This window comes from Peromyscus leucopus, chromosome 1, assembly GCF_004664715.2.
Source record: "Peromyscus leucopus breed LL Stock chromosome 1, UCI_PerLeu_2.1, whole genome shotgun sequence".
Taxonomy (NCBI): domain Eukaryota; kingdom Metazoa; phylum Chordata; class Mammalia; order Rodentia; family Cricetidae; genus Peromyscus; species Peromyscus leucopus.
The window spans coordinates 40,733,544-40,760,254 of record NC_051063.1 but is presented as its reverse complement, the minus strand read 5'-3'; the positions used below and the strand labels follow the sequence as shown (position 1 = coordinate 40,760,254).

The 26,711-nt window shown below is 45.0% G+C and overlaps 1 protein-coding gene across 4 annotated transcripts in view; it reads right to left on the bottom strand.

Annotated features, from left to right (window-relative positions):
- The window catches only part of Nt5c2 (5'-nucleotidase, cytosolic II), a 132,774-nt gene that overhangs the window by 105,508 nt on the left and 555 nt on the right, over nucleotides 1–26,711 (bottom strand). The window lies entirely within an intron of this gene.

Genomic DNA, 26,711 nt, shown 5'->3' with positions numbered 1-26,711 from the left:
CCCCCCCATCCAACCCTGACCCTGCTGAGGGGCCTTCCTGCTATGAGTCCCAGTAATGTTCTACACTGGACTCTTGTATAATATTAGAGGGACCAGCCTTAATATTATACATCCCAGGGGCTCAGGAGAGAAACTATGAACTTCGAGGACTGTTTTTGGGAAATAGAATCTCAGCACACTGAGCTCTATAGTTCACTTGCTTTAATTCCTCTGACATAACATCCTATTTACACAGCTTCAGTTCTGTTCTCGTGCCTAGCTCCTTTTGTAGCTTGAGTTTTTCTGCCTTGCCTACAGTCAGGACAAATCTCTGCCACCCGCCAGTCCCACAGCCGCTCAGACCCAACCAAGTAAACACAGAGACTTATTTTGCTTTCAAACTGTATGGCCGTGGCAGGCTTCTTGCTAACTGTGCTTATAGCTTAAATTAATCCATTTCCATAAATCTATACCTTGCCACGTGGCTGGTGGCATACCGGCATCTTCACATGCTGCTGGTCATGGCGGCGGCTGCAGCAGCGTCTCTTTCTGCCTTTGTCCTTTTATTTCTCCTCTCTGCTAGTCCCGCCTATCTTCCCTGCCTAGCCACGGCCGATCAGGTTTTATTTATTAATCAATCAGAACAACTTGACATACAGACCATCCCCCAGCACAGCCAAGTGCAGACCATCTCAAACACCTGCACTCAGGCCCATGGTCCTAATCATCCTCTATACGGACCTGCTGGGTAACGCCACAAGGAACCCAAGAAGGGCTCCCACAGGACATACAAATCATCCCACAGCATCCTTTCTTGCCTGATTTCTCTCTAGATTTATCTACTGCTCCCTCTAAGTTCTATCTTAATTCTCTCGTCTTAATTCTGCCTCATCTAGGTCCTTTTCATCTTGTTCTTACCCAGCTAGGACTTCCCCATCTGACTCTTCCTCATCTTCCATCTCGTCCACACGTTCTCTCTGGTCAAAATCCTCTCTATCCCTCTCCATTCTCGGTCTCTAAGTTCTCCACGTTCCTCCTAAGTCTCCCAGGAATCCAGATATAAACCCAAGCAATAGTGATCCTCTGGCTGAGCAAGGTCACCAGGCTTGAATTCTACAGGGTCATAAAGGCAGGTAAGAATCTTCCTCAGGCAGTGACTACCAGGCTTTCTTTTACAATCCAAAACAGGAGTGGTAATAGAGGAGGTCAACTGAGTGCTAATGCCTGGTTAATATATGAAAAAGAGGGTCTATGTGCTCAGTCTACATTCTGAGAAGTGGTTAGGTAAGAAGTTAGGGGTCTGTTAGTAAGGTTGTATAAGAAAGGAGGGTCTCACCTTAAATTACATAAGAAATAAAGCTATCCGCCTGACCTAGGAGACAGGTGTTTTTCGTATGGCCTTGGATGCTTGATAGGCATTTTAGATAAATACACTGTTAGGAGTTCTTGGAAGCACTCAAGAAAATCATTTTAGGAACCAGTGTGTGTGTGTGTGTGTGTGTGTGTGTGTGTGTGTGTGTGTGTACACAAAAGTTAAAATATCACCAAGACTTTTAAGCCATGGCTTGACCTTTGGAGAAGTCCTTGACTTTTGTGATAGTAGCTGAATTCCATGTTTTCCTGTGGCTGGCAGCACTGGACCCCACACTCAGCTTCACATGTTTGGCCATTGTTTCTTGTTTTGGGAGTGATGGATGACTGAGAGATTTCCAGTCTTAGCACATTTTCAGCTAGAACTCTCCACCTGACCACCACCACTACCACCACCACCATCACCACCAACAGCATGAGCACCAGAGTCGCCACCATCACTACCACCTACCATCGCCACCACCTACCATCACCACCATCACCACCACCCACCAGAGTCACCACCACCCACCATCACCACCACCTACCATCACCACCATCACCACCACCCACCAGAGTCACCACCACCTACCATCACCACCACCCACCAGAGTCACCAACACCCACCATCACCACCACCCACCAGAGTCACCAACACCCACCATCACCACCACCCACCAGAGTCACCACCACCTACCATCACCACCACCCACCAGAGTCACCAGGTGTTCACTCTCCCTCCCTTCAGTGGGTTTTCTTCGCCCATTTCCTGCCAGTGTACACTATTCAGGAAACAAAGACTCTCAAAAGAGAGGTGAGGAATGTCTCATCTCTCTATCAAGACTCCATGATATTTATTTTGCCCACATTTCCCCACCTCTTTCTGTACTGCACTACCACCAGGTTGCAAAAGGATTCCATTTCACAACCCTGCTGTAAAGCAATGAGGTACTCCTCCTTGCCTCATATTCAAGCAACTAAAGACGGGTGGGGCAACCCAGGGCTCAATACTACACACAGAAAACCTTGTCCAATTGGACTTGCCTTGCCTCCAGTTACAGAAGTGACAGAAGGCAACTTTTCTTTAATTGAGATAGGGTCTTGTGTAGCCCATGATGGCCTCAAACTGACTATGTAGCCACGGCTGGACTTGAACTCCCAATCATCCTTGTCTTTACCCTTCCAAGTGCCACCATGAAGGTGTGGACTCAGATTTTTTTCTGCCTTATACGCAACTAGACAAAATCTTTTTCCCCCTTCTTTTTATTGAAAATGGATTCTTTTCTCATACAATATATCTTGATTACAGTTTCTCTTCCCTCTACTCCTCCCATTAGGATCCACTCCCTTTCTGTCTCTCATTCGAAAAGAATTTCTAAGAGATAACAACAAAACATAACAAAATGAGCTATAATAAGATAAAACAAAACCAGCCGGGCGGTAGTGGTGCACGCCTGTAATTCCAGCACTCAGGAGGCAGAGGCAGGCGGATCTCTGTGAGTTCGAGGCCAGCCTGAGCTACAGAGTGAGTTCCAGGAAAGGTGCAAAGCTACACAGAGAAACCCTGTCTCGAAAAACCAAAAAAAAAAAAAAAAAAACAAAAAAAAAGATAAAAAAAAAAAAACATCACATCAAAGTTGGTCGAGGCAAACCAACAGAAGGAAAAGAGCCCCAAGAGCAGGCACAAGAATCAGAGACTCACTTGCTCACACACTCAGAAGTCAGTCCCATAAAAATACTATAGTGGAAGCTGTAATATCTATGCAGAGGACCCGGTGCGGACCAGCGTAGGCCCTGTGCGTGCTGCTCTGGTCTCTGTGATTCATACGAGCTTTGCTCAGTTGATTTAGAGCCTTGTTCTGGTGTTCTCCATCCCCCCTGGTTCTTACATTCCTCTGTCTCCTCTTCCACGGGTTCCCTCAGCTCTGAGGGGAGGATTTGCTGGAGACATCCCAGTAAGAGCTGTGTGTTCCAAGAACTGTTCGTTCTCTCTCTCTCTCTCTCTCTCTCTCTCTCTCTCTCTCTCTCTCTCTCTCTCTCTCTCTCTCACTCACACACTCACTCACTCACTCTCACTCACTCTCACACTCATCTGGCTCTGCATCTCTGTATTTGTTTCCATCTGCTACAGAGTTAGCTTCTCTATGATGACTGAATAAGGCACTGATCTATGAATATATTAGAATATCATTAGGAGTCATTTTATCTCTACTTTTTTTCTTTTTAAGTTCAGTAATATTTGGTTTTACTCTAGGTCTCTGGGCTATCTAGTCTCTGGGTCATCCAAGCAGTGTCAAGTATGGGTTCTATCTCATAGAGAGGCACCAAATTTTATAAAGTCTACTTTACACAGTCTGAACAGACACTCCAGAAACTCTTCTGAATTCCACTGCAAGAACTCCACTCCTACTTTCAAAACCATTGTGGATTATGATGAAGGTCAGCATGGAGGTCGCTCATCAGTCCTTGGAAGACAACTGGCTTCCATTTGTAGCTTCCTTTCTAAGCCCAGAGTGGCCCCTGCTGAAAACTCAAGCCTGATGGTGTGGTTCAGGGAAGAGGCAGAGAGGCCTGTTCCTGCCGTGAGGTCACTGAGATCCTCACTGTACCAGCAGCAGGTCTACCTGAAGAGGGTCCCAGCTCCTTCTCCCCGTGGAAATAAACATTGAGGTCCACAGTAGAGATGAACTCAGCAAGAAGGAAGAATTTCTCACAGGCAGAACATCCACACTCTGAATGACAGAAATTATAAAAGGAAGTAGGTCTGAAGAAAGGCGCTAACACCAGCCTAGTCTATATGATGGTTCAGGCCCAGCCCGGGCTACACAGTGACAGCCTGTCTCAAAAAAAAAAAAAAAAAAAAGAAGAAGAAGAAAAGAAGAAGAAGAAAAGAAGAAGAAGAAGAAGAAGAAAAGAAGAAGAAGAAGAAGGAGTCATGTAACTACGGGCAGCCATGACAGGATCTTGAAGTAAGAGAACATTAGACAAGACAGTAGCCACGGATAGCATGATGGAGGTCCTGAAGTGAGAGGCAGTTTTGGAGAGCAAATAGAGTTTCTAACTCTTCAAGGTTTTTAGGGGTGAGTAAGCTCCATGCCATGTGGCCTAGCCTGGCTTAGGTGTCACAGGCAGGAAGGCACTGTGTGGGGCCATAATTCAAGTCTGACTTGATGTGAGGTGGCACTGGGGTGGGAACTGAGCTTCTGTAGCAGGCCAAGATGAAAGAAAACATTTGTTAGCATATTGTTGCTAAAAATATGGACCAGGACTACAGAGATCCCTGCTGTTTGACTCATAAAGCAGCAAGTCCTTAATCTAACAATGGGAAATACACATCTAGTTATAACAGACCAGTCACAGAGTTCAGCCAATCAGAAAGGTACCAAGCACAATGACTAGTTTTGAGAAAACTCACTATGGAATCCCAGTTCCACTTAGATCCAGAATTGTGCTGATCTATCCTCACAGTCCTCTCACCAACACAGTCAAAGATGTAAGCCAGGAGAACCATCATTACCACAGAGATCACCAAGGTGAGAACGACTCAGATGAGTAAGTCCCTGGATGGCCTGTTGTATGGCACCTGTAACAGTGGCCACTGTCCAGGTGAACACAATCACCACAGCCAGCGGTCAGCTGTGCATTCATGTGTAGAGCTACATACAGAAGACCAGGATGTGCCTCTCTATTTCAACAACCAGGAAGCTGGCCAGGCATAGTGGGGCATACACACACCTTTAATCTCAGCACTTGGGAGGCAGAGGCAGACAGATCTCTAAGTTCAAAGCCAGGCTGGTGTACATAATGAGTTTCAGGCCAACTAGGACATAGTGAGATTCTGTCTGAAAAATATAAAATAAATCAAAATTTAAATCCAAAAATAAGTAGCCAGTAAGCTTGTCAATTACCTGCAGGTTGGTGCAAGGAAACCCTGGTGGAGTGATTAATGTGTGCTATCAGTCAGTCTCCAAGTACTGGGTCTTATGTTGAGTACTAGAGAGAAATAGGCCAACCTCATAAAAAAAATTGTAGCAGCTAGATTGGCTATTAAATAATAAACAGAAAATGGATACTGCAGTTGGTATACAACAGTGATTGGCCAACATGATGAAGACATGTGCAGTGACTCTGAGTCCCATCACCAGCTTGCTGACTGTGTCCCATTATGTGGAAAGATACTTTCCACTAAGGTTATAAAAGAGGGCAATGAGGGGCTGGAGACATGGCTCAGCCGTTAGGAGCACTGGCTGCTCTTCCAGAGGACTGGGGTTAATTTTCAGCACCCACATGGCAGTTCATACCTGTCTGTAACTCCAGTTCCAGGGCTTCTGACACCCTCACACAGACATACAGGCAAAACACCAATGACCATGAAATAAAAATAAATTTTAAAAAAAAGGAAGTCAGAGGACAACTTTGAGGAGTTGATTCTGACATTTAAGGGGAAAAAAGTGGGCAAGTAACTCCCTTGAAGCCCTGAGATTCAGTCTTGACTGAAATCACAGGGTTGGAAACAGAGGCAGCTGCCACGACAGGGCTGTGACTGAGGGCAACGGTCAGTGCCAGGCACAGGAGGTGATGTTGGTGCTGATAACCAGATGACTCCTGCCTCCTGCACTCCTTTCCCATTTCATGTGCAGTTTCCCATGGTGCCTCTGAACCAGGCAGCTTGCAGGGTTCCAGTGAGTTGCTGTACATCATATTTTCTTTCTTTTCTTTCTTTCTTTCTTTCTTTCTTTCTTTTCTTTCTTTCTTTCTTTCTTTCTTTTTTTTTTGTAGATGTCCTTCACAAATCAAAGAGGTGCCCTCCTATTTCCACCTTGGTGTTTTTATTATGAAAAGGTGCTAGATTCTGTAAAAGTGTCTTCCCCGTGTCTACTGAAATGATCAGCTGTGTCTTTTATTTATTTGGTGTATTGCGTTGGTTGATGTACCACTAAATTAATGGGCTAAGTTCCATTTGGTCACTATGCACAGTTCTCCTAGCAGGCCGCTTGGTTTACCTTGCTAGTATTGAAGAGTTTTGCATCTGCACGCAGAATGGACGTCAGTCTGCAGCTGTCTCCGAGAGATACTTTGTCTGACTCATGATACTGAATACTGGCCTCATATAATGAGCAAGAACATGTTTTCTCTTCTGTTTTCTTCCCAAAAGCCTTAAGACACTGTTGATTTTCCTTTAAGCACTTATAAAATTCACCAATCAATAATATGTTCCTGATATTTTCTTTTCTGGAAGGTCCTTGATTATTGATGAAACTCACTGCTTAGTATACACATATTTAGATTTTCTATTTTTTCATAAGTCAGTTTAAAACTTAAGAGATGGTGAATTTTTTTATGTTTGTTGTACAAAGTGGTGGCTTTTGTACTCAGATTGTGTATGCATGTATTCATACATGTTCAGGTATGTACCTGTGTGTACAAACGGATGTGTGTGAGTTGGAATTTGATTTGCTAATCAGTGTACCCTATGCTCTGAATGTCTTCCTGTTACTGCAGACTTGGCAAGAGAACTGAAAATAGACTTTCAGTCTCAGAGAAACAATCCTATTCAGAAACACAGTAGGCAGCTGATGTAAGCTAAGCATATTCTAAGCAACTCCAACTATGCATGGCCATATGGCAATAGTATGTATGGTCTAAAAATATGTGCAGAAATACCTCCGTAAGACATATCAGCTCAGATTTGATGTCTTTGCTCCCCGATATGTGAAGCCCCAGAAGCAGGTGAAGGCCACAGGGCTAAAGAGCAATCCATAGCCTGATAATGGCATGGGGCAGCGGATGTACAGAGATGAAGTCAATCACTGTCTGTACACCTGCCTGCCAGGAACTTTTCTCAATGAGTAGCCAGGATCAATAACGTGTGACTGTGCTTTCCCATGCAGAAGAGCCAAAGGCCAGCTAACTGCCACATAAACAGGTAGCTTTTTGGGTAAGTGACATGAAATGACTAGATATTAACAAGGGTCAATGAGAAAATAGAACCAAAATCTTTTGCAGGTTGTCTGTTGGCACAAAGAAAGAGAAGACAGCCTATCACTGAAATGACAGAAACAGAATTAGTAAAAGGTTGCTGGAGGTTGCTTTTTATAGGGCATGAAGCTGCTGGTTACAAGTGCCAGATCACACAGAAGGCTGTCACCAGGCAGAATATCACTCTGTTGACACAATGGTCAAATATCAGAGACAACAACCTATTACTGAGAGAACAATGAGATGTTTTGATCCCTGGCCCCATGCCATATGGCTGTCAGTGAGCTTCTAGGCATGAGATTTCTCCATTTGGAAAGGTTGCTTACAATAACACCCATCCCTTCTGGTGACCTGAAAGAATCTCTCTCATTTGTAATCGCAATACCCTATTAGGACCCAAAGAGAAATGAAGTTCTCACACATGCTACCATAGGGATGGTCCTTAGGTTGTTTAAATGGGAATGGCCCCATGAGGCTCTTATCTTTGAGCTTGGTCTCCAGTTGGTGGAACTGTTGGGAAGGATTAGGAGGTGTGGCCTAGATGGAGGAGGCATGTCACTAGGGCAAGCTTCAAGGTTTCACAAGACCTGCACCATTCCCAGCGTGTTCTTTCCACCGACTCCAGCTTTTGGATCAAGCTCTCAGTTGTTCCTGTCACCATGCCTGAAAGCCACCACCGTGAACCCTCAGCCTCTGAAGTGTCAGCCCAGTTAAATGTTTTCTTTTCTAAGTTACCTTGGTCATGCGTTTTGTCACAGCAGCAGAAAAGGAACTAAGGCAGACCTTTAAGACACTGTAAGTGAGAAGAATCAGACCCAAAAGGACAAATATTATATGATTCTATACACAGAAGAGATATGCTAACAGTCAAATTCATGGATATGGAAAGCAGAAGTTTCCAGGAGGCGGAAACACAGAGAATGAAGAGGTACTGCTTAGTGAGTAAAGAGTTTCTGTTTGGGATGACCGAGAAGCTTTAGAGACAGTGGTGGTGCCCACACAACGCTGTGGGTGAACCAATGCCACTGACTGGCACACTTAGAATGACTGATTTATAAACTTTACCACACACAAGTTCCAACAAGGGACACCGTGTTCGGAAAGAAACCCTGTTTGGAGTTAGAGACATTTAATCTGAGACCCAGACCCACCATTTTCTAGCTGTGCCACATCGGACATATCACCCAACCTCTCACTGTTTATTAATTGGAAAATTGAGGACAATAAAACTCTGTTTGTTGTGGTAAAGACAAACACAAAACATTACATAAACTGCCTCTTGAAAACATGTTTCCTGGCTTCTGAATAAGATGGTAGGCGCTGTGTGAGAGCCAAGAAAGCAGAGGAAAGCCTACCCTCAGGGAAAGCACTCAGCCCTCATGGGCCTTGAACCCAGATGTGGGCTTTGTGGGGCAGGAATTACTGTGGCAAGCAGGTCAGAGGTGGAAAAAAGCCCCACTTTGTCCCACTATGTGACTCATGGGGAAGTAGACCAGCACCATCTTGGAACAGAACCTATTCTTCAATTTGAGCCCGCTGGGGACCTGAGAACAGGGAGAAATCATGTATCAGAGGCATCAGTGTGAATGCCACAGCTCCTGGACACCGAACCCCGGGAGGCAGTGCTGAACCAGAGGACCAGACACGCTGAAGGGGACGGCAGGCAGGAGGCTTGACTCAGGCTGGCAGAGCAGGGAAATGCCCTGCCCTCAGTGAAGCGGTCTCACCAGCTGGCATCAGCCCTGGAGTGTGATGCTACTCGGGCTCATCTTCAGTGGCTGATCCTCTGAACTACCTGTCCTTCCAAGAGTGTCCTTTATACCCACAGTTACATCTCCCCGCAGGCCCTCCACCCACACAATCTCAATGCTGTGGTTGGCGCCCACACTTCCACACCCCTCTACCCCCAGCAGAGCATTAGCTACTCCAGGAGGTATAATCTGAGGAGTGCCACAATGGTGAGGCAACCTGCTCATCTCACAGGCTGCAAAACTAGGTAGAGACCAGAAGAAAACTGCCACAGTGGACCAGTTCTGAGGGACACCAGACACCCGTGCAGCACAGACTCAGCAAGAGCAGAGACAGCCGAGACCAGGGATCTGCAGCTCCAAACAACTCTCCCTACCTCCGTGCTTGTAACTGCCAACCTCAGTCTCAGAAACATCAAATTTCAGGATCCAGGAAAAAAAAAAAAAAAAAAAAAAAAAAAAAACTGCTCCAACACCACCTGTATTTTTTTTTAAAGATTTATTTATTTATTATGTATACAGGAGAGAGCGCCAGATCTCATTACAGATGGTTGTGAGCCACCATGTGGGTGCTGGGAATTGAACTCAGGACCTCTGGAAGAGCAGTTGGTGGTGTTCTTAACCTCTGAGCCATCTCTCCAGCCCCCTGTATTTTTTTTTAACTCTGGTATTTACCCCACCTTTTTTCTTTTCAATATAATGTTAGTATTGTTTCTACTTAAACTTTTTTCTGGTTTTAAAAAACTATTATTGTTGTTAGCAGGGCACCTGAGTGCCATGCAGCATGCGGAGGTCAGAGAACAGCTTCATGACGCTGGTGCTCTCCTCTGCCTCTACGGGGGGGCTCCGGGGGTCAAACTCAGGTCACCAGGCTTACGCAGCAAGCATGTGACCCACTGAGCCATCTTGCTAATGTTTTTATTATTACCTTCCTTATATCCTTAAGTTTTGCTGACTTTTAAAACTTTTCCTCGCTGTTTTTGTTTGTTTTTGAAGGGAAGATATATTTTTACATCACTTACAATGTGTGTGGAGGTCAGAGGACAACTTGCTGCAGTAGATTCTCTTTCTCCACGTGAGGAATCAAATTCAGACGGGCAAGCCTGGCAACTTACCTAAAGACAATTACCTGCCTTCACCTAGTAAGCTATCTTTTTTTTTTAAAAAAAAAAAAAAGATTTTGCATGCATCCCTGCATGCCAGAAGAGGGCGCCAGATTTCCTTATAGATGGTTGTGAACCACCATGTGGTTGCTGGGAATTGAACTCAGGACCTCTGGAAGAGCAGCCTGTGCTCTTAACCGCTGAGCCATCTCTCCAGCCCCCTATTAAGCTATCTTAACAGCCTTTGTTTTTCCTTCCTGGAGTAGTGTCCCTTACAGCTCAGGCTGACTTTAAACTCACAATAAAACTAAAGATGACACTTACCCCTATCTTCCTGCCTCTACTTTCCAAGGGCTAAGATCACAGGTATGCACCACCACCTGGTTGTTTTGTTTTGTTTGAGAGAGCGTCTCACTGTGCAGCCCTGGCTAGCCTGGAACCTCAGTTCCAGCACACACCTACCTCTACCTCTCAAGTTTGCACTTTAAAATGTCCTATCTTTATATTTTACTCTTATATTTATTGAATTTTGGTTTTGAACTTTCTTACTAATTGATAACTTTAGTTTTGTTTTTCTTCTTTTCATTTTTCTACCTCTTGTTCTTTTCTGTTCTCCATAACATCCTTCTTCAGCCATCTTCTTGTTTTTCCTTTCTTTTTTTTTTCATTTTTTAATTTTTTAATTTTTTTTTGTTTTGTTTTGTTTTTCGAGACAGGGTTTCTCTGTGTAGCTTTGCGCCTTTCCTGGAACTCACTTGGTAGCCCAGGCTGGCCTCGAACTCACAGATATCCGCCTGGCTCTGCCTCCCGAGTGCTGGGATTACAGGCGTGCGCCACCACCGCCCAGCTTTTCATTTTTTTAAAGATTTGTTATTATGTATACAGTGTTCTGCCTGCATGTATGCCTAGAGGTCAGAAGAGGGCACCAGATCTCATTACAGATGGTTGTGAGCCATGGTTGCTGGGAATTGAACTCAGGACCTCTGGAAGAGCAGACTGTGCTCTTAACCACTGAGCCATCTCTCCAGTCGTTTGTTCCTGTCTTAAAAAAATAAAAGTTATGCTGGGTGGTAGTGGTGCATGCCTTTAATCCCAGGAGGCAGAGACAGATGGATCTCTGTGAGTTCAAGGCCAGCCTGGTCTACAGAGTGAGTTCCAGGACAGCCAGGAAAACGTCTAGGAAAGAAAAAAAGATGGCTCAGAGGTTAAGAGCACTTGCTGCTGTCCAGAGGACCAGAGTTTGGTTCCTAGCATTGATGTTAGGTGGCTCACAACCACCTGTAGTCAAGCTCCAGGAGATCTGATGCTCTCTTCTGGACCCTCAAGCCATTCAAATACATGTGGCATTCATGCACATAGACATATACATATACACATCAATAAAACAAATCTCTTACAAAAATTAAATTTTATTATTATTAGTGTATCGTGTGTGTGTGTGTGTGTGTGTGTGTGTGTGTGTGTGTGTATGTGTTTGAACACATGTACATGTGTGTCACAATACACACACACAAGTCAGAGAACAACTTTTGGGAGTTGGTTCTTTTCTACTGTGTATTCCAAGGTTCAAATTCAGGCCATCATGTTTGTGAAGCAATTGCTTTTACCCTCCAAGGCATCCTGCAGGCCCTTTTACTTTTCTTTTATCTAATCTTGCTTTTCCTCTGGGCTTTTCTTGATGATTAGAAACAGAAATAGGGACAGACAGCTTATTAAGAAAGGGAAAGCATTCCCAGGAATGGAAGTGAGCTAGTAAACTAAGAAAATACCCCAAAAAGGACCCAGCTCCAATGGTATACAGCCTTTTACAGGACCTTTACAGTCCCCCTTTCCCCTCTGTATTTCATTGACTTTTCGTTTGTGTGTGCACATGCTTTGTTAACTGAAACCCAGGTAAAGAGCAGCATCCAGTCTTCCTCTGCAAACTGGCGTCTTTCATATATTAATCTTTTCAAGAATAATTTTTATGTTTGAGGCATAGATGGATGGACCTCTGTGAGTTCAGGGTCAGCCTGGTCTAAATAGCAAGTACTAGGCCAGCCAGGGTTACACAGTGAGACTCTGTCTCAGTGTGTGTGTGTGTGTGTGTGTGTGTGTGTGTGTGTGTGTGTGTGTTGGTTTTTCAAGACAGAGTTTCTCTGTGTAGCTTTGGTGCCTGTCTTGGATCTCGCTCTGTAGACCAGGCTGGCCTCGAAGTCACAGAGATCTGCCTGGTTCTACCTCCCGAGTGCTGGGATTAGAGGCATGCACCACCATTGCCCAGTTCAAAACATATTTTTTGTTAGTTTTTAATTATGTTTATGTCAGTGCGTGGGTATGTGCACATGAGTGCAGGTGGCAGAGGCAGAGTCCAGAAGAGGTTACTGGACTCCCTGGACCGGGAGTGATATGCGGCTACACAGTTATATTCAGGTGAGTCGCCTGACATGGGTGCTGGGAATCAAATTCTGGTCTTCTAGAAGAACAGGAAGTGCTCTTAGCTGCTGAGCCGTCCCTCCAGTCTCCTCATATGTTAACCTGGATACTTCATCTCAGTCCCTGCTCTACCACAGAACCGCCATATTACCAAGCTCTGACGCTGAGCTAAAGTCAGCTTAGCATGGACAGCTGCAAATCTATGTATATTGCCGCTATTCATCACAGCCGGGAGATGGACCAACCCAGATGCTTACTAACACATGAACAGATAAGAATATGTGCTATGCATCCACAACAGAACATTACTCATCCATAAAGAAAAATGAAATTATGACAAACAGGAGAATGGATGCAACCAGAGATTATTATGTTTAGCAAAATAAGCCAGATTCAGAAAGAAAATACCACCTTTTGGGGCTGGAGAGATTGCTCAGTGGTTCAAAACATGTATTGTTCTTGCAGAGGACCAGAGTTCAATTCCCAGCACCCACATCAGGCAGCTCACAACTACTTGTAACCCCAGCTCCAAGGGAGGCGTCTAATCTCAGGCACATGCACAGCTACAGACATACACACATGCATACTTATATAATAATGATAACCAAGAAAATACCACCTTTTTCTCATATGCAGAACCTAATTTTAAAACTAACATATTATGTGTGGTAGTTTGAATGTAACTGGCCCCCATACCCTCATAGAGAGTGGCATTATTAGGAGGTGTGGCTTTGTTGGAGTGGGTACAGCCCTGTTGGAGGAAATATGTCACTGTAGGGGTGAGCTTTGAGGTTTCCTATGCTCAGGATGTTGCCCAGTGCCTCAGCTGACTTCTGGTTGCCCACAAGATGTAGGACTCTGAGTTTCAGCACCACATCTGCCTTCATGCTGCCATATCCCACCATGATGATAATGGACTGAACCTCTGAAACTGTAAGCCACCACCCCAATGAAATACTTTCCTTTTTATAAGTTGCCATAGTCATGGTGTCTCTTCACCACAATAGAAACTCTAACTAACACAGTGTGCAATAAAACTAGAAAGGGAATCATGAGAGAAGAGGGAGAGAGCTTAAGAGGAGAAAACAAGACAATGGAATGTACGTGCCAAGACAGCAGAGGGGCTGTCTGAAGGAGGGAGGGAGCCAGTGTTGGGGGTGTGGGACACAGGCGGAGGGAACAGAAACAGGCAAACTAAAACCAAGCACAATGACATCTATGTAGGAAAATGTCTTAAGAAAACCCATTACTTTGTATGCTAACAAATAATTTAAAAAGGAAAGTAGGTAGAAAAGGCCCAGAGAGACAGCTAAGCAGGTTAAGGTGCTGGCCACCAAGCCTGACAACCTGAGTTCAAACACCATAACCTCCAACGTAGAAAGAGAAAATCAGTCCCCTCAAGCTGTCCTCTGATTCTACACACTCACTGTGGCAATATGCATTCACACACACACACACACACACACACACACACACACACACACTCACACACACACACTCACACACACAATTCTTTTAATTAAAAAAATAAAAGAAAGCAAGTGTTTTAGTTTCTCCCCCTTGTTTTGATTGAACACCCCGACAGAGGCAACCTGAGGCTCATCTGCTCACATCACCTGCAGTCAGAAAGCGGAGCATGAAGAGTGCACGCGTCCTGTTGCTCAGCTCCTTCTCCACTTACGTGGTCCAGTCAGTTGTGTCACCCACAGGGGGCTGTCTGCCCACCTCAAATCAGGAAATCGAGAAAATCCCCCTGCGTGCATGTGCAGGGAGGTTCATCCCCCAAGTGACTCTAGACTCTGGCGAGTTGACAATGGACACCGACTGTCACAAGTTTCATGCTCTGCCTCCGAGGATGAGGAGACAGGAGATCTCTCATGTCAGGAAAGCATAAGATACTGTCAAGTATATTTGCACTTACAGCATTTCGAAGGCCAAGGCAGGAGAGCTGCCATGAGATCAAGGCCTGAGTGGGCAATACAGTGAGTACCAGTCCAGCTTGGGCTACACCGTGAGACCTGGCCTCAATAAAAGAAAAAAAAAATCCAAAAGAAACGAAGACTGCCAGGCACAGTGACACACAACTGTGACTCCACCACTTCGTAGGCAGGCTGTGAATTTGAGGCCAGCCTGATCTACACATGTACACCCAAACAATAATTTTAAAGTGTTAGGTGTATCCTTTAACTTTGGGTTCAGGATGTACGGTATGAGACGTGTAAGACTCCTCACTCCGCCTCCAGAGGCCCCACACTCCCCACATCCATGCTGACATTTCCTCTCAAGTTTTCTGTGCCCACCCTCATGCAGTGCTGTTCCGTCCTCTGTTTTCTACTCACACTAGAATTCTGTTTTACGTTTGTTTATTCTGTGACGGGTGGGATGCACACATACACCAGAGAGCACACGAGGAGGTCAGAGAACAGCTCCTACCACGGGGCTTGGTGACAGGCCTCTGCTGGCCGGGCCACCTCATCAGCCTCCTCACTATTTATTTATTTATTTAGCTCCCAGAATGAGTGTGCATTCATTCTGAAAGATTTTTCTTTCCCAGCAACAAGCTTGTGAGCACAGGGAAGTCTAAGGACAGGTAAGTCCTCGGATCTTTGGTTTCTTCCCCAGTTAATCAGTTCACAACCCTGAACCATCACGATGGGAACTCCTCTAAGAATCAGCAAAGAATCTTCCCAATTCAGTCTGATTGCAACTCTGTGACGTCTAAAAGCCAGGCACCCACCACAGGGATGACAATCAAATGTGTGACTCCATCAGGAGAGGAAGGAGGGGGAGGAAGAGAAGCGGGGAGAAAGGAAGCAACCACCTACAGAGGGAGGCTTGGAGCTGTCCGAGGTACTGAAGAGAAACTGAACCCTGCCCGTGCCCTTTACCTCCCTAATCCCAGGGCTCAAAAACTCAGGCGCAGTGTAGCCTCGGGTTTAGAAGCAGGTAAATGAAGAGACAATTCTATAAGGGAGAAAAGGTGGAGAGGGGATTAGAGAAGAGAGAGCGCAGGTATGTGGATACAGATAGGTTTAAGCACGCGCACATACACACACACACACACACACACACACACACACACACACACACACACAAAAGCCTGTGCTGGCTAGTTTTAGGTCACCTTGACACAGCTACAGTTATCTTGGAAGAGGGACCTCAGTTGAGAAAATATCCCACCAAACTGGTCTGTAGGGCATTTTCTTGGTTGATGATTGATGTGGGAGGGCCCAGCTCACTGTGGATGGTGCCACCCCTAGGGAGGGGTCCTGCTAAGAAAGCAGGCTGAGCAAGCCATGGGGACCAAGCCAGTAAGCAGCACCTCCATGGCCTCTACATCCGCTCCTGCCTCTAGGCTCTGGCCCTGACTTCCCTCCGTGATGAATGTTACCTGGAGGGGTAAACAGAGGAAACCCTTTCCTCCCCAGTTACTTTTGGTCATGGTGTTTTATCACAACAGAAACCATAATTAGGGCACTGCTGAAGTATAAACACAGAAGCTTTTGCTTCAATTTTACTTTTAGATAATAATGGCTGGGGCTGGAGAGATGACTCACTGGTTAAGAGCACTGGCTGCTCTTCCAGGGGACCCAAGCTCAATTCCCAGCAACCACATGGAAGCTCACAATTGTCCAGGGGATCCGATGCCTCTTTTGGCCTCCATGGGCACTAGGTAAGAATGCAGGCAAGATATCCATACACAGAATTATTTTTCTGTAATCTCAAAAAACAATGGTTAACAAGAAATCTCAAACACCCTATGAAAAAGCATGTAACAATTATATATGTGGAAAGGCTACACATCAAACAACACAACTGTATAAACACAAGTGTGTGAGCCAAACTGCAACAACAATACTGATAAACTAGTCCATCAAATGAGTTATCCAAAGACTCATGCAGCTAGAGGGTTGTCTTGTTCTCACTAACAAGACATCCCTCTAGCTGTGTGTGTGTGTGTGTGTGTGTGTGTGTACAGCATAGTAAGTAATACATATCACATGACTATATTTATTTTTTAAATTAAACTACTCCAAGGAAAATAATGCCAAGGTTCAGTAACCATGCTAGATAACCACACAGCATCCAGAACTGAAAGCATCTCTTTAAGCCCAGTCACAGGAGTATGAGCTTGACCTTTCTCCAGAATGAGCAGGTTTTCCTGTGGGGAGGCAGACAGGAGTGGGGGGAGCACTTTACATTAGCCCAGACACTGAAGGCTGCTGGATCAATCCCAGATTTAGAGGATATTTTCCTTTTTCTACTTTATTCACTTGCATATCTATTAATAATTTTCTGAACTTATTTTGAAAAAAATTAAGGCCTGAGAAAAGTTGCAAGTTAGTTTTAACACAATAAACCTATGTGCACCCTGCACTAAATTCACCAACCATTAACTTTATGTTGCTTCTGCTTTACCTCTTTCATGTGTGCGCGCGCGCGCGTGTGTGTGTGTGTGTGTGTGTGTGTGTACTATTTGCCCAACATTTGAAAGTGACATGAACTTCATAACTAAAACCCTAAATGCTCTATTATGTACCTCATAAGAACATTTCCCTATATTTATGTAATGAGTCTTTCTCTGTCCTGATAGCCAGTTCCCAAAAAATGATGCAGAAACTTATTATTAATTAGGAAAGCTTGGCCTTAGCTTAGGTTTGTTCCTAACTAGTTCTTAAACTTAAATTAACTCATTTCTATGAATTTACCTTCTGTCACATACCACCCATCCTGCTTCTTCAATGTCTCTTGGTGTCTCTTGCACACCTAGATTCATCTCCTACTTCCTCTCTCTCTCTAGAAACTCGCCTATACCTCCTGCCTAGCTATTGGCCATTCAGCTTTTTATTATACCAACCATAGCAAATACATCTTCAGCACAAATATCCTACAACATATATAATCAAAATATATAATATTTTGAGATTTTTTTTTTTACTCAACAAAATGCCCTGTAGTTCACTCAAGTTTTTGTTTGATTGTTTCTGAAATAGGGTCTTTTAATAAGCAGCCCACACAAACCTGGAACTTGTCTTGTAGCCCAGGCTGGCCTTGAACTCAAGCTCTTTCCATGTCCTGAGTGATGGAGTCACAGGCATGTGCCTGACTCCCCCGGGTTGTGTGTAGCAGTCATTCATTCTTTTCAATCCCGAATACATTCTACTGTATGGCTGTACTGAAACTTGTCCATCCAGTCACATGTGAACACTTACATCACAGGCTGTTTGCTGTGTTAATCTACTATAAACAAAGCTGTCATGAACATCTATGTGCGGGGTAATCCTTCTGTACACTGTGAAAATGTGTTGCTCTCATTGTTAATAAAAAGCTAATTGGCCAATAGCTAAGCAGGACTTTTAAGCAGAGATAATGCTGGGAAGAAGACGGCAGAGTCAGAGGAGTCGCCAGAAAGACAGAAAGGAAGCAGGACATGCAGGAGAGGTAAAAGTCACAAGCCTTGGGGCAGCACATAGATGAATAGAAATGGGTTAATTTAAGTTGTAAGAGCTAGGTGGTATTAAGCCTGATGTATCGGCCAAGAATTTATAATTAATAATATGTCTCTGAGTAGTTACTTGGGAAGCGGCTGGCGGAACAAAGCTGATTGAAGTCCCAACGAAAACTCCCCCTGCCAGGCCGTGGTGACACATCCCAGCACTTGGGAGGCACAGCCAGGTGGATCTCTGTGAGTTCAGGGCCAGCCTGATCTACAGAGTGAGATCCAGCACAGGCACCAAAGCTACACAGAGAAACCCTGTCTCGAAAAACAAACAAACAAACAAACAAAAACTAAGAAAGAAAGAAAGAAAGAAAGAAAGAAAGAAAGAAAGAAAGAAAGAAAGAAAGAAAGAAAGAAAGAGAGAGAGAGAGGAGGGGGAGGGAGGGAGAGGGAGGGAGGGAGGGAGGGAGGGAGGGAGAGAGAGAGAGAGAGAAAGAAAGAAAGAAAGAAAGAAAGAAAGAAAGAAAGAAAGAAAGAAAGAAAGAAAGAAAGAAAGAATCCCCCCCACTACATTTATCGACACATTTTTTTTTTTTATGTGAACACAGGTTCATTTTCTAGGCTAAACACCAAGGCATCTCTGGAGTAGCTGGACCATTTTGGATTTCCACCTATTCTGAAGATTCTGCATTTTAGCCACTGTGGTAGGTATGGAACAAATGTTACATCATTTTTATTTTACTTGCATTTCCCTAAGAGCTAGTGATGGTGAACCTTTTTCCATGTACCCATTTACCACTTGAATGTTCCCTTTGGTAGCAATATCTGTTCAGGACCTTTTCCTACTTTGTATTTGGGACATGTTTTATTTGTTTGTTTGTTCCGCTTGCATGTATTCCTGCACACCAGAAGAGGGAGCCAGATCTCCTTACAGATGGTTGTGAGCCGCCATGTGGTTGCTGGGAATTGAACTCAGGACCTTTGGAAGAGCAAGCAGTGCTCTTAACCTCTGAGCCATCTCTCCAGCCCGGAACATGTTTTCTTACTGCTATATTTAGAGAGTTCTTTATATATCCTAGATACAAATCCCTTCCTGTGACTTGTAAATATTTTCTCCCAGTCTATGGCTTGTCTTTTCATTTTTCTAACAGAGTCTTTTATAGAAAGCAAAAGGCTTTTAATTTTGATGAAGTCAAATTTATTGACTTTTTTCTTTCTGGATCTCATTCTTGGTGTCAGGCCAAAGACTTTCACAAGCACTTGTACTTTTTTTTCCCATTACACAGCCTTTAATAGCGAGAGGGGGATAGAGACATGGAGTGGGTATAAGGAGCCTGTCTTAGTTAGGGTTTCTTTTTTTTTCTTTTTCTTTTCTTTCTTTCTTTTTTTGTTTTTGTTTTTGTTTTGTTTTTGTTTTTCAAGACAGGGTTTCTCTGTAGCTTTGGAGCCTGTTCTAGAACTCACTCTGTAGACCAGGCTGGCTTCCAACTCACAGAGATCCACCTGCCTCTGCCTCGCGAATGCTGGGATTAAAGGCGTGCGCCACTGCCCAGCCTTAGTTAGGGTTTCTATTGATGTGAAGAAACACCATGACCCCAGCAAATCTTATAAAGGAGAACATTTAATTGGAGCTGGTTTCCTGTTTCAGAGGTTTAGTCCACTGACATCATGGTGGGACATGGCAATGTGCAGGCAGACATGGTGCTGGAGAAGGAGCTGAGAGTTCTACATCTGGATCTGCAGGCAGCAGAAGGAGACTGTGTGCCACACTGGGCATAGCTCGAGCATATGAAACCTCAAAGCCTCCCCCTGTTTGACACACTTCCTCCAACAAGGCCACACCTCCTACTGGTGCCACTCCCCATTGGCCTATGGGAGCCATCTTCTTTCAAAGCACCACAGAACCCTTGGTTCATATTAGAATAATCACAACAGAAGATGATAAGTAAACATGAGTCATGTGAGTGCTGCGAAGGCTGTACAGATGGAAGAGGAAGGGGAAGAGGAGACTTCGTAGGTGAGACAGAGCATTTTACATTGTAGATACCAAGGAAGGCTTCATTGGAGAAGTAGCATTTGAATCTTAGGATGCCGAGAGCTGGACGAATAAGAACAAAGTATGACATATGTGTATTAAAGTGCTATAGGAAAGGCCATGGACATGGCCTAGTAGGCAAAGGGACTAGACTCACAAGTCTGAAAACCCAATTTCAATCCCTGAAACCCATATTAAAAGCTGGGTGTGGCCGAGCATGGTGGTGTATACCTTTAGTCCCAGCACTCAGGGTCAGAAAAGGGAGTGTAGTGAGTTAGAACGTTTCCTTAGCATGTGTGAGGCCCTGATTTCCCCAGCACCGCATGATCTGGTGATGGTGGTGCACACCCATAACTCCAGCACTTGCAAAGAATCAGGAGGATCAGAAGCTCAGGGTCCTTCTGAACACTATACAACATGTTTGAAGCCAGCTTGGACTATAAAAGACCCTGTCTCAAAAGTTTATTTTTAGCTGGGAAGTGGTGGCACATGATTTTAATCCCAGCACTCGGAAGGCAGAGGCAGGTGGATCTCTTTGAGTTCAAGGCCAGCCTAGTCTACAGAGCAAGATCCAGGAGAGCCAAGGCTACACAGAGAAACACTGTCTTGAAAAACTAAATAATAATAATAATGTGATGGTTTGAAAGAAAATGGCTCCCAAAGGGAATGGCACTACTAGGAGGTGTGGCCTTGTTGGAGTAGGTGTGGTCTTATTGGACAAAGTGTGCCACTGTGGAGGTGGGCTTTGAAGTCCCATATATGCTCAAGCCATGCCCAGGGAGACTGATCACTTACTGTTGCCTGTGAGCCAAGATGTAAGAACTCTCAGCTCCTTCTTGAGCACCATATCTACCTTCATGCTGCCTTGCTTCCTGCCATGATTACAATGGACTAAACCTCTAAACTTTAAGCAAGCCACCACAATTAAATATTTTCCTTTATAAGAGTTGTTGTGGTCATGGTGACTCTTCATAGCAATTGAAACCCTACCTAAGGCAGAAGGTGGTACCAGGGACTAGAGAATCGCTGTGATAGGGCAGACCATGTTTTTGTCTGGAGTAATATGGACTTGGATACTTTGAGTTAGGAAAGCAGTGGAATGCTTTAAGAACTGCTTAATGGGCCATACCAGTAGAAGCATGGAAGACAATGGTGCTGAGAATGAGTTGAACTGCAGGGGACTGGCTCAAGAGGTTTCAGAGAAGAATTTTAGCATGTTACCTAAAGAATGTTTTGTGATATTTTGGGAGAAGAATGTGGCTGCTTTTTGCCCTTGTCCAAAGAGTCTGCCTGAGGCTAAAGTGAAGAGTTTTGGATTAACTGTGTTGGCAGAGGAAATCTCAAAACAGCCTAGCATAGACTCTGTCATGTGGTTATTAGTGGTAACTCTAATGAAGATTTATAATGAAAAGGAGCAAGCTGAGCAGGGTAAATTACAAAACATAAAATTTAAGGAAAAAAAGGAGCACCAGGAAGTGGAATGGAGCTAAGTTCTGTGTTCAAGGAGATAAATAGATTAAGAAATTGAAGTTGGACTGAATGCATTTTTGCAATATGATATGGCTACAAGCCTTTCGGGGCCAGGGAGTGGAATGTGGTGGTTTGAAAGAAAATGACCCTCCAAAGGGAGTGGCACTATTAGGAGGTGTGACCTTGTTAAAGTAGGTGTGGTCTTGCTGGAGGAATTGTCACTGTGGAGGCGGGCTTTGAGGTCTCATATATGCTCAAGCCATGCCCAATGAGACAGACTACTTCCTGTTGCCTGTGAGTCAAGATGTAGAACTCTCAGCTACCTCTCCAGCACCATGTCGGCCTGTACACCACCACGCTTCCATCACCATCCCGCCATGATTATAATGGACAAGCCTCTTAACTGTAAGCAAGCCACCACAATTAAACTTTTTTAAAAAACAAGGGTTGCTGTGGTTGTGGTATTTCTTCACAGCAATTGAAACCCTAAGACTAACAATAAGAACAACAATAATAATAAAATAAAACTAATTAAAAAATAGTTTCATCTACTCCTGTACTACGGATAGCTTGATTGGTGAGTCAACCATCCATGGCTACCACTTACACTAAGATTATAACTTTTTTTAAACTTTCTGCACAAGAAGAATGAAAAGCTTTGTAAATAAAATCCTACATTTAAAAAAAATGTATTTCAGCTGGGCATAGTGGCACATGCCTTTATCCTAGTACTTGGAAGGCACAGGTGTTAGGATCCTGCTCTCACTCTTCGGGTCTTACATCATCAGTGGGGCGCGGGCGACTGTGTACTGCCTTAAAAGGCCACACACGGACCCCCAAGCTCTCTCCCCGCACTCCCCTTCTCTTTTCTGTTTCCTCTCTGCTCCGCCATCTTTCTGTCTCTCCAGGCCTGGTTTCTTTCTAATAAAGCTCTTTCTAACTCTGGTAATCATAGCTGTGGCTTGTAACTTTTCCCGCTGTGTCCACCGACCCATTGCACAGTTTATCCTTTCAACAGGCAGGCAGATCTCTCTGAGTTCAAAACCAGCCTGGTCTACAGAGTGAGTTCCAAGACAGCCAGGACTACACAGAGAGTTGCTATCTCAAAATAAAACAATAACAGGAAAAAAGTATTACAATCATTGATAGGAAGAGCATGGGAAGAAATTCCAGGAAAAGAGAATCACATAAACCGAGGGACCAAGATAGCCTAAGTCAAGATCAAAAAGTGGGAAGGGTGACCCCGGAGTGAGATTATTCATTTATTTGTTTGTTTGTTTGTTTGAGACAAGGTTTTGATACATAGTCCAGGCTGACCTTGAACCTGCCACATAACTCAGGCTCACTGAACTCAGAATCCTCCAGCCTAAGTCCCCTATGTGTTGGGATCACAGGCATACACCACCATGCTTTGCTTATTTGCATTTTTTAAAGGTTCTCACTGTGTCACTCAGGCTAGCTCTGACTCTAAACCCCAGTGACTCCTCTGCCTCTGCCTCCAGAACAGCTGAGAATCCAGGGATGTTCTACAGCACCCTACGAAAGCTCACTCTAGATAAACAGTGACCAGCAACATTCATGAGGCACTAGATACCAAAAGGCCATTGGAAAACAGAAATGTAGAGTTACAACTCATCACAGGTGAGGCCATGGTTACATCCTCCCCAACCCAACCCCACCCCACCCCTACATGCCTGCTCCAGTGCCTGGCACACAGTAAACACTCAGTGACTATCTGCTGAATGAATGGAGTTGATACTTCTGATCTCATCTCAGTGTTTACTGAACGGTCACACAGCAGGCCTTGAGATAGCCACTTGGTACATATAATCTCAACTATACCACACAGCAACCTCTGGAGAGGTAAGTGAAGACCCACTGAAAATGGTTCTTGGGTGAAGCCCAAGGATCTGATATTAAGTTTTTAGGTAATTCTGAAGATCAGCCAAATTTGGAGATGACTCACATGGACAGTTTTACAGATGAATAAGCTAAAGTTTAGCAAAAAGCAGTAATATGTTCAAGGTCACATGGCTAGGAAGAACCATGACACAAATGTAGATCTCTCAGCAAAACATCTTTGCCAAAGGTCTACCTGACTCTGGAAAACCTACTATGTGAAAAACAGAGCTCATGGGGAAGAACAGGAGTCGTCTGAGAATCGAAGCCAAGGCGAACAGTCAGCCTGCCAAAAGTGGCAGAGACTGGAGGATGTGGCGTGAGGATAAGTGGGGATGGCTGACCCACAACTCCATGGGCCTGAGTGCTGACAGGAAGAGGAAGACACAGCCCTGGCACAGCCAGGGTACTCCCTCAGGAAATGTGGCCAGCTGGAAGGAGGTATGGATGGAGGCACAGCCAAGACAACTCCCCGGAGGAGAGTCCTGTGTTGACATCGTTAAAGCCAGACCTCTGAGCTAGAGTGGGATGCCAGAAAGGGAGGCAAGTTTAAGCAAGCTGTTGATAAAGTGCAAAACGGAGCTCACCCTTAACTTCTCAAGCGCACTGCCCGTTTGCCGGGTTTTAAGTCTTTTGCTTCACTTTTCTCCTGTCCTATGTACATCTGTGTTTGGGGTCCTGCTTTGATTGAAGGATGGAAAGGAAAGGAAGAGTGGAATTCCACCCAGAACATGAGACAATTCTAGTAGTGTCAAGAAGCATGAATGAGTGGATGGAAAACATCACATTTGCACAGTCTAGAATGCTCTGAAGATACAGCAGCTAATCATGTGCGGCTGGTTGCATGACTGCAGAGTGGAAACACAGTTAGAGAAGCTCTAACTGTGTTTCCACTCTGCAGTCATGCAAGCCAGGCCGGCACCATGATTAGGGCTGCCTGTATCCTCTTCCAGAGAGCATTCTAGAAGCCTGTGCAAAATGTGATGGTTTCCTACAGTCTTCAAATCCTGCTCATGCCATCTGTTGTGGATGTGAAGCAGTATCCCACCAGGGAAAAAAAAAATGGTGATGATGCTGTAGAGATGCCTCAGCAATTAAGGGCACTGGCTGCTCTTCCAGAGGACCCAGGTTCAATTCCAGCACCCACCTGGTGGCTCACAACTGTCTTGAACTCCAGTTCCAGGGGATCTGACACCCTCTTCTGGCCTCTAGGGTACCAGGAAGATAAGTGGTGCACATGCATACTCATACATATTTTAAAAAATGCTGATGACAAGGAACTCCTTATCCAGAAGCAGATTAAAAAGCACCACCATGTGCATCGAATCAACCTTCCACCCCTCAGGAGAGGTAGGTGCTATTACTCTCACACAGTAAATGAAAGAGTCACAATTCAAACCCATTACCTCGTGAGTCCAGCCTTCTTCGAATTATAAACCTGATCATTTGTTACTGGCCAAAATTCTCTGAAGCCCACTGAGCCCTATCCCACCTGCAAAAGTGACAAGAGTTTGGTCGCACTAAGAGGAATTACGTACTGAGGAAAGAATGCATGCCTTTGCTCATGGGTGACACTGAGCAAACGGGCTGATCCTGAGCCTCGGCGTCTTATCCATAAAACAGGAATGACAGCCATCTTGAAAAAATGGCCAGAGGAAGGAACATTACACAGTGCCGATACAGTGACTGACAGGCTGCCATTCTTCCCCAGGGCTGGCACTCTTCCAGCATCCACTTCCCAGAGTCTTTTGGAGCCTGAAAGACCCCCGATTGTTTTTAGCTCAGGCCTTTAGGTGAATGATAAGGAGACAGATCAGCTGTGGCCTAAAGCCAGGGGATGTGTTCTAAAGTCTCATCAAATTCTTTTTCTCTTACCTTTAGAGTCCTAAAGTAACAAGTAACACGCATCCCTCCCACAAAGTGAAGCAAAACTTGTCTAGAATGCAAAGATCAAAAAAGGCAGAAAGAGCCAGTTGTGGTGGGCCGCGAAGAGGCAGGAGGATTGTTGGGAGTTTAAGGCCAGCTTAGACTGGAGAGTGAGCACCAGACCAACTTGAGCTACTGGAGGAGCAGGATGAGAAAGCTGTCTCAAAAAAAAACCACAAAAGTTTGGAATTCTGAACTGCAAAGCAAAAAGCTTCACGTTTCCCTGAGTGACTGCACGGTAAACTCAGACAATCTATCCTTGTCTTTCAGACTCTTTTGTCCTTTCTGTGTGGTGAGGGGGGGGGGGCGTTTCGGCCAGCAGTCTCTTCTACCTCATTCTCGGAATTGAATCTTTGGTTCAAAGATTGATCCCCACAGAAAATGGCTCTCCTGTCTAATTCAGAATTTAGAATCTCAAATGCATACAGGGCCAGAGAGAAGAAATAATGGGTTAAGAAATGTGACTCTGGACAGTGGCGGGGACTGTGGGAAACAGGTCACTTAAACAAAGGGCACCTCACTCCCACCCACTGTAGTCACCCCAGCTATTTTCAAAAGAGTGGCAGGGTGCAGGCATTAAAAAGTCAAAATCAATCCAGCTTCATTTTAGATAAAACCTCATGGCTAAAAACCCATTTTTGGAACATTTTAAAATCTAATGTGTTTTGTTTGCTTTTTGTTTAAACCAAAGCCTGTACCCTCCTTTCTACCAGTCTGCGGTCTTGGCATACGCCATCGTTAGAGCCCTAGAGATGAACCCTGCTAACTCTCAGAGCTTTGTCCTTGTCCAGGCCTGGCCCCTTCCCTCTCTGTAACCCTTCGCACCCTCAGAAACTCGGGCTCATGATCTTCACCGATGACCCCGGCGTCTCAAGCTTTCTGCGAATCCTACCATCTCCTGGGGCTGCGGAGCTGAGGATGCTCTCTGAAGTGGACCCACTTTCCTGCTGAGAAGCAGGAGACCCCTAAGACGGGAGATAAAGAAAGGGATGCCCGCTCTCCCGGGAGGTGGGGGGGGAGCACTACAAACAACAACAGGGCCTCACCCTTGAGAATTCTGGGGGTGCAGATGAGAGTAGAGGGCACCTTTCAGATCACCTACTCTCCATGAGGGATAAAGGCAAAGGGAAGGACACGCTATGAAGCCACCAGAGTGCTGAGTGCTCTCTGACTGGCAAGTCCGGGTTGTTTGGGCACCCCCTCCCCTCCGGTCTTTCCCAAGGCAGATTCTTGGGGCACCGGCGCTGCGGACAAGGAGGGGCTCGCACGCGGACGGCCCAAGTCGGTGGCGCGCAGCTGCGGTGGCACTGCGCTTCCCCGCCCCCACAGGCCCCCCTTCCTCTCCCCGCCAGATCGGGAGATGAAGC